We start from the raw sequence: 16072 nt of genomic DNA, 5'->3' as shown, positions 1-16072 counted from the left end.
TGGAGAAGTGCTACCTGTCAGAATAGACAAAACTGTTCTAGATAGACCAATAGGCTGACTTCTGTGGCCTTAGAAGGGAAGAAATCTGCTTCAGGGTGCACTACAAAACCTTCTCCTGAGCTTGCATAGCAAGCATATAAGTTGATAAACTTGCCTAGATTTGGAACAATAGCATTTTCTTCTTGTCTAATCTGCATCAGGGACACAAAGAATCATCTAGTGCCAAGTTTCATTTCCCTAATTAATCTGTTTTACTCACTGCTACAGGAACCTGATTCTCTTTTCCTTTCCTCGTTTTTTGGGTTGCCAGCTCTGGGTTGGGGAATTCCTTGAGATTTGGGGGAGATGGAGCTTAGAGAAGGCAGAGTTTGGGGAGGGGAGGACCTCAGCAAGGTATGATGCCAACTAGTCCACACTCCATAGCCACTTTCTCGAGGGGAACTGATCTCTGTTGCCTGGAGATCAGTTGTAATTCCAGGATATCACCAGCCACCACCTGGAGGTTGGCAACCCTATGCTACTTTCAAAACAATTACTACATATTTACTTACTTGAACAACCTTTGATTCTTTCACTGAAAGCAATGCCAGAACACACCAGCCATTTCCACACAGATTGTCTGCTCCAGGGTCAATGCTTTTGAGAAGTGTTCTTTTTTCTCCCCGACTCCCCTCCTGCTTTCATACATCATGGTACAGTTGTGTTCTTCCGGGGATTTCCTCAGCTTTTCCCTGCTGTATTTCACACCTGCTTTGCTCTGAAGTTTGAGGAAAGATTGCAGTAAAGCCTGGATGGCTGCTGTGTGGGTTGGAAAATCCAGCCCGCATGGCAGCCATTGTCCACAACTCTGTCCCCGCAGCAGGCATTTCTTCCCCCTGCCACTGGGAGAATTTTAATTTTTTTTAAACAAAAAAATTGGCACTCGAATATCTTTATATCGCTACACTGTTGTAACACTAGGTGTAGCAGGTTTTCTGAATTCTCAGATTTCTTTTTAAAGAATAGCTCCCTTTCACTCCCTTTGCAAAGCTGTAAGGAAAAATGCATATCTTTGCAAGAGATTTAAAATGAAAGCTGGGAATTCAGAGAATTCCCCCTCTTGCTACAACAGGTTTGTCTGTCTGTCATTTATGTCTGTATGTCATTTATTGTGTGCCTTTCTTACTGAGACTCAGGGAGAATTACATAGTGTGAGATTAGTACAGTTAATATCAACAATGATTTTTTTTAAAAATAGCAAAAGTTCTAGCGGCCCAGGAGAGAGGGGCGGCTGCTCTGGAGGGACTAGGGAAGGGAAACAGTGGAGAAACCTGCCTTGTGTTAGCATGATTCCTACTGTGCTGTATCTGCAGTCACACCAGCAATGGGAAAAACACAAAATCCTGTTCCTGTGTGAAAGCCAGCACAGAAGCCCTTGGGTTGAGAGAACATAAACTTCCTGGATTCTCTTGTCTGCAAAGGGAGATCCAGTTGTGAATGACTGTTACGGTGCAAACACAGTTCAGTATGAGATATGTGGATATAATCTAACTAAAATATGCATTTCAATATGCAATTTGTGGCAACATACCCAATTCTAAAGAGAAGAGCAAAAGGAGAGACAGAGGAACAGAACGCTGTATACAGATAATCAGAGAAATTACAACAGGCCATAGCCAGGAGAATTTGTTCATCTATCTTGCGCTAAGGAAAGCTCTGAGATTACTAAGGATTTCATCAACTGCCTTCTGTGGTGGTAGACAGATGCTGTGTAATGTAAATGACAATGGGTGGTGTTGAGGTAATGGAAGATATTCCTCTTGATACGTGTTGCTGTTCTGAAATGTGTTGCTTAGACTCTTCTGTCTGTTATTGAAGGAATTTGTTAACTGGTCAAATGAGCAGAAATGGAATGTTTACCTCCAAAGTAAACCTAAGGGTTATTTAAATAGCTGTGAAATATGGTTTGCTGACATTTTTTGCATATAAATTGATCGTAAATTGGATCTTTGAGGTTATTATTTCATTTTAAGTTCTGTCGCTGGCTTACTTCAATTTTGCTTCGTTCTATTTTTATTCTTAAAGAAAGAGATTATTAACTAAACTGTGAACAGAACTTGAGTTGGAAAACACGGTTGACAATAGGTCATGCCAGTTTTCTGCAGTAATCTGTGCAAGACGTGATGTTGGCTAAAAATACCAGCAATAAAGGAGAGAAATATGCAGCAAAACATGAACAGGAAAGCATCTTATATAGTGTGCTGTCACATTGCAAGTACTGGCATGAACTGGAGGACATAGTAAAGACCATCTTTTTTTTTCTTGAGTACATCTCTACGTGCTTCTTTTGTGTGGAAAAATAAGTCTGAGAATGAACATGGAAGCAGCTTCATTTGCCAGTAGCACCTTTAAGCCTAACCAACTTTATTGTAGCATAAGCTTGCTACAGATGCATGCATCTGACGAAGAGAGCTGTGGTTCTTGAAAGCTTATGCTACAATAAAGTTGGTTAGTCTTACAGCTTGCTATAGATGCATGCATCTGATGAAGAGAGTTGTAGTTCTTGAAAGCTTATGCTACAATGAAGTTGGTTAGTCTTCAAGATGCTACTAGACTCTACTATTTTGCAACTACAAACTAACACGGCTAACTCCTCTGGATCTATGACTTTATTTGTGTTTTTCTATGGAGGTTCTATGCACTATGATTGGAAAAGAAAGTAGACAAAAGACAAACCATGATTTAGAGATTTTATTTTTAATTGCAAAAATGGCCATACACTTTTTATATATGGTTGCAGTGTAATTTGTTTGCATCAGCCCTAAGCCATGGAAAACATAAGGGCAAATATGTCATTTCAAAGGCTTATAGCAACAGACCACAACATACAAAGAAAGTAGTTCTGCTCCTAATGAGGTTAGTCATATAACTCTCCGTGATTTTAGTGCAAATAGCATTGCAAGCAAAACATACAAACTTGTAGAACATATTGGACACATTTTTTAAAAATCAAATAGCATTGGCCCCAAAGCTGTCGCTATCTGAAGTCTGGTTTTAGTAGCGAATAGTTCAAAGCTAACCTCTCATTTTTATAGTTGCAGTTTCACCTTTCCAACATAAAACCCCCATAAGTGTCCCTGTGGCATGTGTTGGAGATAAGGCAATAATTTTCTCTCTAGAAGTGGAAATAACTATCTGTCACTCAAGATCAGAAACAAAGCTTGCCATTTGCCTACCCTCAACCCCAATCCCTTTGAGAAACTAAGGGAAGAAAAATGACCAGAAACTAGTCTCCAAAGTGACAGTCTAGGAATTTCCCCATGTCTCAGTGGTCTTTACATAGAGATTAAGGAAAATTCCTAGAATGTCATCCAGAAATGATGTCACATCCTACCCAAACTCCACCCTAACCAGGCATCACCTTCAAAATCTCCCGACATTTGCCCAGGTAGTGTTAATAATCCTATCAGAAACAAATGGTAGGACATGTAAGAAGTGAAGGACATATGCTGTCCCTTGTTCCTGGTCTCAGGTTACAGAGGGGACTTAAGACAGAGAAAGAGAGAGAGACAGAGGAAGACATTCTGCTCTATCTGATGCTATCCCTATGATGTGTAGATTGCTGCCCTCAGGGAACCTCCTTCCTCCTCCTTCCTCTCCCTCTATGTACACACTTTCTCTCTCCATCTTGCCACCATGGAGGACTCAGGACTTGTTCCACCAACATCCTAACTTAGATAGATTAGATTAGATTCCATCTCTCCTCTTTCCTATCCTGAGTGGAGTTCCAAAATCAAAGGAATCTTATTTTCTTCACTGAAGTACATGGTCTCTGTGTGAGTTTATTGTCTCATCAGCACACACACACAGACACTTAGCTGTGCTCTCTGAAGTGCTCTGATTTATTTATTTACTCCTACATGGCCAACAGGATACAAGCCACTTTTTGAAAGCTGTAAGGTGTCCATTTTGGGGGGAAAGTGGGAGAGAAATATTTTAACTAAAGTATTATAAAACCTGATTCTGGTCATTCCAAACTTCATAGTACTCCTTATGTTGATGGGTTTCCAAGGAGGGCAGGAAGGGTTAAATCAGTATTTAGTTCTTGTGGCCCCTTCTTACATGCCCAGGGTAAGGCCGATTGCCACTTTGGGCTCAGGATTCAGGAAGCAATTTTCCCCAGGCCAGTTTGGCTAGGAATCTTGGCAGTGTTTTACCATCTTTTGTCTATGGAGCAGGGGACACTGGGGTGTGTGGGGGGGTAGGTAGTTGTGGGTTTCCTGCATTTTGCAGGAGGTTGGACTAGATGACACTGGAGGTACCTTTCAACCTGGTGATTCTGTGGTTCTATGATTTCCAAACTCTCCAGCCCCTAGTTTGCCAGGTCATACATGACAATGCTATTTGTATTACTTGATCCATAAAAGAGGCAGTGACACACAGAGAGAAATCAGGGACTGAGCCTGGTACCTTCTACGTGAAAAGCAAAATGCGCTACCAGTGAGCTACATCCCCTTGTTAATAAACAAAATTTGGTGACGCAATAGCTATGTAAAAGGTTATGTGCTGATAAAATAATGCAAGGTTATTTTTTTCTGGACTGTAAGCAGTTCAATTATTTTGCTTCTGAAATAAATTAAGTAAAGCTTATTGAGTCCAATCAGCTTCTCTTTCCTGGGAGTTGTAGTTCAATTTCATTTTTAATTGGAATTGAACATTGTTGACTTCTTAATATTAGTAAGCAAGATCTGGCAATGAAATAGGTACTGCAATTTATATGAAAAGTTCCTGAAATCCAATGTAGGAAACGGGCATTGGAACCTGCTTATATAATAAACTTACAAAAAATCTGTAGGAATAAAAATACTTCCCTTTTTTCTCTCAACTGTTGTGTAACAAATTACTTTTCTCATATAAAACTTTGAGAATGGACAAAAAACTGGGGTGGGGGATGGGTGGAACACGCCTGTAAAGACGAAAAATGTAACCCCAACAAGGTATTCAGTGCAGTCCTGGAGAGTTTTCTGAAGGTGTTTTTTAGTTGTCTTGCTGGCAACCTGTAACTTGAATTGCCTCCTGAAGTGGCAAAATATTGGTTACCTGCTTGGAGAGCTTTCTCCTGAAAGCTTTAGCAATATCAGCCGGACAGCAATTCTAACCTGCTATGGGAACACAAGAAGGAAATGCAATCCATTACTTTAATGCAGGTTGCCAGCATGGAGGTGTAAAAGCTTCTTTATGCTGCCCACCGACGAGTTCTGAAACTCGAGAACTGACATCCCTTCCCCACCCAGCCCTCAGATGAAATGCCAACGCCACACTCTGTTGGTCTTCTGCATCAACGTTCAGCAATAGCATTCTAAACTAAATGAAGTCACACGAGCAAAATCCCTGTCATTGTACATACATCTGCTGAATGAAGACACAGGACACTAATATTTGGGTTAAACGAGGTTTTATTGTTGGCTGATCTACATAGCAGTGGAAAAGCATTCTACTTTTAAATGCAGCGTGCTGCTAGCAGTCTCTAAAGAGATAGCATTGTGGACAAATTCACCCTGTCTTCCACCATGGCCAGCATTACTTCCAGTTTTGTTTATCCCAACAGGAGACCATACCATCCTTTTGAGGTATTTGGAGGCAGAAGTAGCTGTCGGGGGATCTGCCTTGGACTGGTTTAAATCTTTTCTCATGGAACAGATTCAAAGGGTTGCTATTCGGGACCAGCTATCTCCAGAGTGGGAACTATCTTGCAGGGTTCCATAGGTTCCATATTATTCAGGCTCTATGTAAAGCCTTTAGGAGAACTCATTTGTAGCTATGGAACTGGATAGCATCAACATGCAGATAGCACCCAGCTCTCTAGCTCACTACCCAAATCACCACAGGATGTTGAAGAGATCTTGGGTCGCTGCCTGAAATCTGTGGTCAAATAGCTGAAAGTAAACAAACTGAAACTGAACAAAATGGAAGTGATGCTGGTTGGGGAGGCAGAGATCTTGAAGGACATTGTTCTCCTCACTCTTGATGGAGTTCTTGACCCTCATAGACTCAGTTAAGAGCCTAGGGGTTATACTGGATCCAGTGCTTCTGCTAGAAAAACAAGTTAAGGCAGCTGCAATAAATGCTTTCTACACTAGCCTGGAAGATGGCCTCCTACCTTGACTTGGCCAATTTGGCTACCTGGATCTATGCCATGATAACATTGAGATTTGACTACTGTAGTACACTGTCTCCACTCTAAGTTAACTCAGAGACTCCAGTTAGTGCAGAACACTGCAACTCAGTTATTATTGGGAACTAGGAGGAGCATGAATATCCCTCCCATTCTGCAGTCACTCCATTGACTAACTATCAGCTACCAGGCTCAGTTCAAGGTATTGGATACCACATACGAAACTCTTCATGGCCTTGGTCCATCGTATCTGCAGGAAATATCTCCCTATGTTCCATGAGGGAAGTGTCACATATCTGAATAAGGCCTTCTACAGGTGCACATGTGCAAAATCAACAGGCTCCCATACCCAGGCATTCTCTGGGGTGGCCCCCACCTTATGGAATGGCCTGACTTGAAGAAGTCAGGAAAGCTCCCACTCTCCTGGCTTTCTATAAACTATGTAAAACTTTGCACTCAGATAGGAAGGCTGTACTTTAAGAAAGTGGTCTGAAAGGGTGGCATCAATAAAGGTATAGGGAGTGTCTATAGACTTTATGACTATGCACCATCTGTTGCTGTAAGATCTTATGGGATATTTTCTATATTGTTTAATATGTCAGTCTTAGAATTCTGTATGTTCTGTGCCAGCATTTCTTCAGCTCCGTATTGGATTTTCACTGGTTTTAAATCTTTACAAATTTATATTAATATACCCAATTACATTGCTTATTGAAATGTCTTTGAAATTGACTGTACTGACTCGCACTGTGCAATCCACCTTGAGTTTCAGTAACATGAACAAAGAAACAAACAAAACGTGCATACCTAATCTGCTGAGAGTTTTTAATTCTCATCCCCCCTCCACAATAGGCTAGTTAATGCTGCTCAGCACCAAGGACATCATCTCATTTCCAGCCCATCCAACTACACAAGCCGACAATGGGCTGGCTTGAAATCATCCATAGTTGCCTAGAAGTAGTCATCTGTTAACTCTGCCTACAATCTCACACAATTTCCAGCCAATTTGAAATGAAACTCCAACAGTTCTGCTTGGACCATTAGGACAAAGAAGTTGTGGAGATGGCATGGATCTGTGGTAGAACATCTGCTCAGCACAGGTTCAATCCTTGGCATCTCTAGTTAACAGGATCAGAAAACAGGTGACATAAATAAGTGATGTGAAAGACCTTCACCTGAGAACCTGCCACTGCCAGTCAGAGTAGACAAAACTGACCTTTGATGTGATTCTCTATAAGGCAGCTCCATGTGTCCATGACCAGCTAAGGGAAAATCCATAGGAAAGCTTGAGGACACCATTGGGGTGTAGGCTGAACTTTTGGTCATACTGCTGGAGACATCACCCACCAAGAATTGAACTTGCTCTCATCTTACAGCACCACCCTTTTATAAGCCTAGACTCCTACTGTTTCTCGTAGTGGTAGATAGGTGAACTCCAACCAGGTTGTTTGGTGTAATGGTTAAGAACGTGGGACTAGGTTTGATTCCCTACTCCTCCACTTGATGCTAGCTGAGTGACCAGTTACAGCTCTTTCAGAGCTCTCTCAGCCACACCCACCTCACAGGGTGATTGTTGTTGTGGGGATAATTAAACATTCCATGACAATTTATAATTGGTGTAATTTCATTGGCTATGATTGCAATGTTTGTAATTCTGTAAGATCGTGGTGTCACAATTCTATTGGCTGCATTTGTAACGGTTGTAATTTGGTTACATTGAAAATGGTGGCTGAAACCCGTAGCTGAAGAACGAGTTGAGCTAAAACATCCATGTTGTCTTCTGGACTTGGAGGCCACCTTGGGCCACTGTGCAATATATTTGAAGATATAGACTTTCATTGACCCATGAACTTTTCATGTCTGAAGACTTAGTTATATATGTTTGATACCAGATGTATTATTGTTATTTATGTTTCATACAACACAGCACTTTTGCATTTTGAAGGGATAAAAATACTATAAATTCAAAATTAATTGAACTGTGTAATTCTTTTACACCGGTATCTATTTTGTAGTGTTGACAGTTCTGTATCCTGTGTGCCCTGTTTTGAGTTTTGAGAGTTGTGGGGATAATAACATATTTTGTAAACAGCTCTGAGTGGGTGTTAAGTCATCCTGAAAGGTGGTATATAAATCAAATGTTGTTGTTGTTGTTGTTGTTGTTGTTGTTTTCCACCAGTTCTCCACTGAAGATAGTTTCAAGTGAGTAGCCATGTTTTTCTGTAGTGGAAGAAAAAGATTAGGGTCCAGGAGCACCTTAAAGACCAACTAGATTTCCAATGTATGAAGTTTCAAGAGTCAAAGCTCCCTTCTTCAGGTACATTTAGAAGTTGAAAGTTAATATACTTCTGTCAATGGGCCATGTGCTTTCTTGTATTGTGACTTGGCAGATAGAAATTGAGCTGCTCTTCTTCCAATACTAAATAAATCAATTAATACCAAGAAAAAAGTTTTAAATCTGCCTAGGAAACAACCATCCCAGAAAATCATAATGACTTATCTTGAATAGAAGAAGATGCTCATGAAATAAAAGTGTGACTGGATGGGCTATCTACTTTACAGCATCAGTAATTCACTGAGTAGAATATTCAATATTAAATAACTTTTCCTACAAAGCTGGCACTGAGAGCAGAACACTGAGTACATACATCGAGAACTGTCGAAGAACTTTCTTGGGAAGTGCTACTTAATTTTTAAGATAGCTGAACAATATGAACTGTTCAAACCTATACTAGTGATAATTGCAGACTACTAGAGCAACATCAAGGGCATCTGCTGAAGCAGAGGTCTGTGTTCCCTCTCAGTCAGAAATTAGTTGGTTGTGGCATGAATCAGGGCCTTTATGTGGTGACACTCAATTATGGATTTCTTTCCTCCCTGGACATGTTTCCTTTCCATTCCTGTTGGCTTATAGAAAATTGATCAAAATAATCCTGTTTGTTTCTTTGTCACATTAGTTCAGTGGAATCTTAAAGGCTGGCTAAATATGTCCACCCTCCAATATTTGACGGATGACAAAGGAAACAAAAAGCTTCTGTCATTATATTTTACAGTACGTGAGCAAAGCCTTCCTTCTGTGAACAGTTGGTTTCTTGAGTTGGGGAGGGGAAGGCATAAAGCTTGCCAAAGGACTTTTAAAATATTAACTTCAGTATATATATATATTTCATTTCAGCCACAAAACACCATTTAGATGCCAGTCTAGATGTATATCATAAAACATCAGCTCCAAAACACAAACATATTTATTTTTTTAAAAAATCACGGAAGCAAATATTTCGCAATAAATGTATTATATTTTTATTCCACCTTCCACCAGGGACTTCGGGCAAGTATATATTTGGACTTTGTGATTGCTTTTGATTTATGCTGTTGGTTTAATGTTGACTTCTTTTTTTACTTATTGTGTTTACGTAGCTTTATTGTTTAAATGTTGTATGCAACCTTGTGTGCTTTTAACAGAGAGAGTTGGATAGAAATGTTTTTAATAAATGTAGTACGACATCGGTGAATTTCATTTTTTTTTTTTTAACGAAGGAAAGTAGGCTGCTGGTATCATGCTTTGCTGAGAAAATACGTTGTCATGAGTTTTTGCAGGGGATATGTGTGGCAAGGCAGGGACCCCCTGAATCCTAAATTTATGAGCGTAAAGGCTGTAAGCAGTAAGGTGATCTGCAATTACAATTAATAGACCCTTCCCCAAAATTATTTCTTCGAGTGCCCTTGTACACGGCACTTCTTTTGTTCTTTTCTCCATTCCCCTAAGATCCCCCCGACCTATATTCTGAATGGCAAGTAAAAAAACAAAGATGGAGGATTTAGGGAGGTGAAAATATGCAAGAAAGAAAGGAGAATTGTGTTAGAGACCAAGCGAAGGCCACTGTAACGTGGCAACTTCCCACTGGGGGGGAAATGGAAAGGAGCTTCATAGGAAAGATTTTATTGATGAAATCAGTCACTTCTAAAAGCTGTTGTTATGACAGTGCCTATGCTGAGTGGAAAGTTTTGTTAGGCTTGTTTTACTATGTAAATAGCAGCAGCATATCTCTGGTGGTGCCTGCATAATTGAAAAAAAATGCAGAAGTATTCCAATTTATGCTGAAAATAAATTTGTTTCATGAAAACCGAGCATGCTTTCCACCTTGTTAAATCTTTATAGGAGCAACCTGCTGTTATTCAGGATTTCTGTGCTTCGGGATTTGTAGTATTTCCCCATTTTGTATCCCTGACCCTTTCTGTCTGTAGCTTAATGGTACCATGGCCTCCTTGATTAGAAAAGATGGTATTCAGAAAGGATAGCTAAGATTCATGTGTTGCTATCTTGCTGGAACATTTGAGCATGAAATGGAATGTATCCAGAGATACCTTGGTACAACACACCGTTGAACGCAACAACATTTTGGGCAGTTTTGCTCAAGAGTCTGTTGAACTTTGTTCCTTCAACATCCGTGATGGGGAATACAGTGGCATGGTTAAGCATTTAATTCAGTGCTCCAAAACTGAGGCCCTTGCTGGTTGATTTGCTGGAAGCTTCTGATATGCTGTATACAAAGGGAAAAATGTACATTGCTTTCTTCCATCCTGGCTCTGATGATATAGTTGCTCACCGGTGCTGTATCTTGCCACAGATGCGTAAGAAGAGGATGACATCTAATTAAATTCTTGCAATGCAAAGTAGTTATTCTTTTCTTCTTTTTCTTTTTTTTAGCCAATAATTTAAATGGCACTTTGCTTCCCGTCAGTGATTTTATGCATTGCCAATTAGTGCAATGAAAAAGGGATTGTTCACAGATCCTTATGACTCTAATTGGGGCTTTAGCATGAAAGGCCCATCAGAGTAAATATCTGATAACTCATCCTTTGTCCAGTTAAGAAAGACAGATCTCAGATTCATTAATATGGACTGGGCAGCTACCATTCCTTGCACTTAGAAGATAATTATTTCAGACTCTGGTAGATTACCTAGTACAGGGATCCTCAAGTGGTGCCCATGGATGCTGTGGCACCCACCAAATGGTTTTCTGCTGTCCATCCAGTGTTGTTAGAAAGTGGGAAGCGCAGGTGAGACTTTTGTCCAGCAGGGCTTCTGATTGGCCACTAGAGATCTGATTGGCTGTGAAGTCACACTCATTGCTTCCTCAGCAGCACAAGGATGTTCACTGCATGACTGAAGGTAAGCTGTTCTATTTTTAATGAAGGCCATTCTGTACATCCTTAAAGGGACAGCTCACTCATTGAATGCTGGCAGCTTTTCTCCTTCCCTCCACATGTCTCTGTTTTCAAAACAGTAGTGGGCCATTGGGCTTCCATTTTTTTGGCACCTTTTCTGAGAACGTAATTTCCCGCACTTTTCTGCGTCCCTGAAAAGATGCTGAAAAAACAGAAGCCAAACAGTCTGCGACCATTTTGAAATCAGAGAAGTGTGGAGTGAAGGAGAAAAACCACCAGCATTCAGTGGGTGGGCTATCCCTTTAAGGACATGTGGAAACAGCCAATATGTCCATATTAAAGTCATCCTGTTTATCAGAGCTTCTGCCTGTAATGCTAAAGAGTTACAATTAGTGTTACACACAATCTCACTCCCTGACATTTTGTGGCTTGCTCTGTCTTCTGTGGAAGCCATTTTGTGGTTGCACCCACCATCGAAATTCCAAAGATGCCTGTGGACTTGAAAAGGTTGGGGACCTCTGACTTCTAGTAGAAGAGAGAGCCGAAGCTCAGGGAGATCAGAGAAAAGGGGGTTACAATAAAACACCCTATACAACATATATAGAATGTTAATTCCAATTTTCTATTTCTCACGTGAGAAATAGAAAATTGGAATTAACATTCTATATATGTTGTATAGGGTGTTTTATTGTAACCCCCTTTTCTCTGATCTCCCTGAGCTTCGGCTCTCTCTTCTACTGGTTGTGTTGGGAGATTCCCCCCTTTTCTGAGTGACCTCTGACTTCTGACAATTGGCATTGTCCCAGTTTCTACAATAGTTTGCACCTACGTGCCTCCCTTTGAACTCGCACAATACAACATTCAGAAGTTCCAAACTGGACAAGAAGAATATGAACACTATAAAGAGCAAAGCCAGAATATAGCTGTTGTTCTTTTAAAATAATCACTCTAGTATACCACCCTTCCCTTAGGATGGCATTTGTCAGTTGGAACTCCAAACTGCACAGGCCTCCACCGTGTCATCAGAAATACTGGGATATGCAGTTTTTAAACCATTAAGTTAAATTATTTTTTTTAAAAAAAATTCCAGATCCCAGTGTTACTGACAGTAGAGGTTTTCTCAACACACTCGGAAGCCTGTGTTGCTTCTGGAAGCCAAGGCTCCCATTTCCATTCCTCCACGTGATCCTCAAAGACCCCTTCACCCCCGCCTTCCATTCCTGTTGCCTGCTGCTGTTCAGAGTGGTGGCAGGAGAAAAATTAAACCCTCACAACACTGTCTGCAGCACCACTGTCTGCAGAGTCACACAATTAAAAATGAAAACGTCATAGGGTAGCTCTAGGAACTGCCGGAAACTCTATGCTTTTACCATAGTTTCCAGCGATTCCTAGAGCTACTTATATCACTTAAAAAGAAAACAGAATGAGAGTGCAGCTGGCATCATGGTTCACCATATCCCTGCCCGCAGCCATCCCACCCTACTGCCTGACAACCCATTGGTATCCCTCACTGATCAAGTTTGGGAAGCAGAAAAACCAGCAACAGGAAAGGTAAGGTACAACTCTGACTGAGCTGAACTAATTATGAGCCAGAGGAAAGTCTCCAGCTTATTGAAACTTCACCAGAAAGTATTCAGCTAATTGGTTCAGCTTTTCTGAAGTAGGAAAGTTCACCATTGAACCCCATGTTTCCCAAACTGAGCACTATCCCTAATGGGCAGTGGCTATTATGAGCTGTGTTCAAGAGCCTCATAATACAGGGGCCATTTCTGCATACATATGTAGTTCATCTATATATCAGGGTTTTGTATTTACATTTATAGCACTGCATGTCTACCACTGAGAAGACGCTAGACTTCAAATCACACTGACTCTTAGGCCGTGGATGTAAGCAGACATGCAAGCACATATTACACATGCACATTACCTGAACTTTCATTTTAAGTCCCTCTTGAACATTTAGAGCAGCAAGAATGGGCCTCCATACAAATGAGCATCGAGTCCATTAGTTTCTACATGCTGTGGCTTTGCCATTGAAGTCAGTGCTCTGAGAATTACAAACCCAGCCTTTTTGATTTTCCATGGAAATCAGGAATCTAAATCAAAGTGTCTAGGATTAAATTGGAGAAAGAAGTCTGCAGAGATTTAGGCAAGGTTTATGGCTCTGGGATGGTGAAAATGAGAACCAAATCTCTCACATGAGAGCAGGGCCAGATTCCCCCCCCCCATTACAATCATTAGACAACAAAAGGTTTCTCTATGAAATGATAACTTGTTCACCAGAAGGCGGCACATGAAACATGTTTGATGTGCTCCGTCTCTTTGTTTGTGTGCATTATAATTTAATTTACAAATTACAGTACATATACTTTTCCTGAAATAAAGTCAGAATGCTGTTAATATTTTTGTACAAGGCTATGAGAAAGTGAAGGCCAGGCGACATCTCTAATCTCGGGGGTGGGTGGTGGGTGGGGGAGAAGAACCATGTGTAGACAGCGGGCTTGCTATATTGGTCCCCTAACTGCTTCCTGTGGTAATGGATTTGAAGGATGCTTTCTGCAATGAAATACTTCCTTTTGTCAGACCAGAGTCTACACAAAATGAGTCTGATAAAAGAAAAGTTGTCCGTCCCATAGCAAGCAACCACCACACCTCCTCAGGGAGTTTTTGCTTTACATGTTCTGGAATGTGGTGCTATGTTTTCAGTGGATGATGAGTTTCGACTGCTTTTCATGAATATTCCATCAAGTGGCCTGGAGTCGTTTGCTTCTCCCTGTTAAGAAACTAGCACTGAAAAATGCAAACAACAACAACAACAACAAAAGCTGTTGACTGAGATGTTGTTTGAAGGAATGCTGATGCGTTTGTTCCTGAGAAACAGCGTTTTTGTTTTAAGGCCATGTTATCATTTTAGCAATTGCACACCTTCTTCCCAAATTGGATGTGTAACCATGGTAGCAGCAGCCGCTTCTGTACTCTATAGCTACGTTCCCTAAAGCCTCTCAAAATAAAACAAAAGAAACCCAAGAGGGAAAATGCACACTTACAGACACACACCTATATGCTGTGGCTTCTTTTTTCTTTTTAAACAAGAATATCAACATAACATAATGTTAAAGGGGGAAAGCAACGGCAGGATGGGCAATTTTGCACATTCTAGCATCAGTAAGGAGATGGTGACCTTTTAACACCCAGTCCACTTCCATCGCAATTCTTTCATGGGGATGGGGCAGATGATAACATGTATTATGAATTGCACTTTGCACATGCTCTGTATACTTGTCCTGTTTTTTAATGATATAGTTTATTATTTTTAATAGGACATATTAATTATCTATTCACATATTGTTTTATTGATAGATCCCCCGGACAAAGCTGATGTGAAATGCATAGGGGTTATATTATAATTAAAGAATTTTTCCTTTTGTACCAATTGCTGTTCCTTCTTCGTTTGACTTAGCTTTTGCGTCAGAGAAAGTGTGATAAAATATAGAAATCAGCTCCACATATGTTTCTATAACCAGTCCATTCAAGTAGATTGTGCATGACTTCAAGCTTCTCCACTTCAAGTTTTATATTGGACTGAAAGAACAGAAACCATACTGGGATTAAAAATCAGAAGGTGGCTTAGCTGCTACAGTTATGTGTGGAACCATAGATGTTGATGTTTGCCAGCTTGCATTTCCTTTTGAAAGTCTCAAACTTTGATGTCTCAAACTTTGGTGATACTTTGGAAGGTCCCAGGTCACTGGGACATACCACCAGCTACTTCTGTTTGGTGCAAACCAGGGTCCCCCCCCCCCTCCCCTGCTGAATTGTGTTAAAGCTGTGCCAGGTCCTCTTGATTCAGAATCAATGCAAAACTTAATTGAGTTAAGTTAAGCTGAGTTAAGTTGACTTAAGCTCTCTTGATGAATGTTAAAAAGTAACTCATTGTTGGGTCAGTATCATATGAAGCATGTTGATTCCACAAGCTCAGCATACATGCCCATCTCACACATTTTTTGCATTGAAGAAGAAAGATTGTTTCTTCTAATTTGTCCATAAGGAAAGAAAGCAAAACAATGCAAGATAATGTCTGCCCATTCATAACACTAAGTAGACCGGAGTCTTTTAAGACTTCCCGAAAACACGGGTGTCTTTAAAACTTCCCCCCAAACACAACTGTATTTAATCAGACAGTTAAAATCAAAATAAAGAAAACATATAACTAAATACAAGCATAGGAGAAAAGTCCAAATGCAGTATTGGGGAGGGGGGGGGGATGCAGAGCTCCTTGAACATTAAAAACAAAACAAAAACAGGCAATTGAACATGTACTTTTATGCAACCCTAGTAGCATTGCCTTGATGTGGACATCACATTTGTCAAGGTGGATGGTGGGAGAGAGACGTGGAGAAGAACAGGAAAATTAAGGCTCAATGCAGTGGTTGTGGAGATGGCTGCCATTATATGAATGACAGGGGATCCAAGAAAGGGCAAATCAGTGCCTCGTCTGGAGTATCTCTCTCATGGAAGCTTTGTTCAAGACTTCCACATGATCTGACACCATCATGAACTGCCTGGTGGCTTCACACATTTTGTGGGCAGCTTGGTGACTCATGTATTTTCTCCCCTTCAAAGGGAGAGCTTCTGTTGCCATTGTGTGAACTAGAGAGAAGAAAACACTGTGTAAGTGGGCTCATGTCCCAATAAATTATTCTTAAACAATCAATCAATAGGATGTGCTATAAAACTACAACACTTATT

At 40.5% G+C, this 16072-nt stretch overlaps 1 protein-coding gene across 1 annotated transcript in view; it reads left to right on the top strand.

The window, feature by feature from the left end:
- The window catches only part of NAALADL2 (N-acetylated alpha-linked acidic dipeptidase like 2), a 756283-nt gene that overhangs the window by 379313 nt on the left and 360898 nt on the right, over positions 1–16072 (top strand). The window lies entirely within an intron of this gene.

This window comes from Eublepharis macularius, chromosome 6 (genome assembly GCF_028583425.1).
Source record: "Eublepharis macularius isolate TG4126 chromosome 6, MPM_Emac_v1.0, whole genome shotgun sequence".
NCBI lineage: Eukaryota > Metazoa > Chordata > Lepidosauria > Squamata > Eublepharidae > Eublepharis > Eublepharis macularius.
Note: the sequence above shows the minus strand (reverse complement) of the source record. Positions and strands in the feature narration are given on the sequence as shown.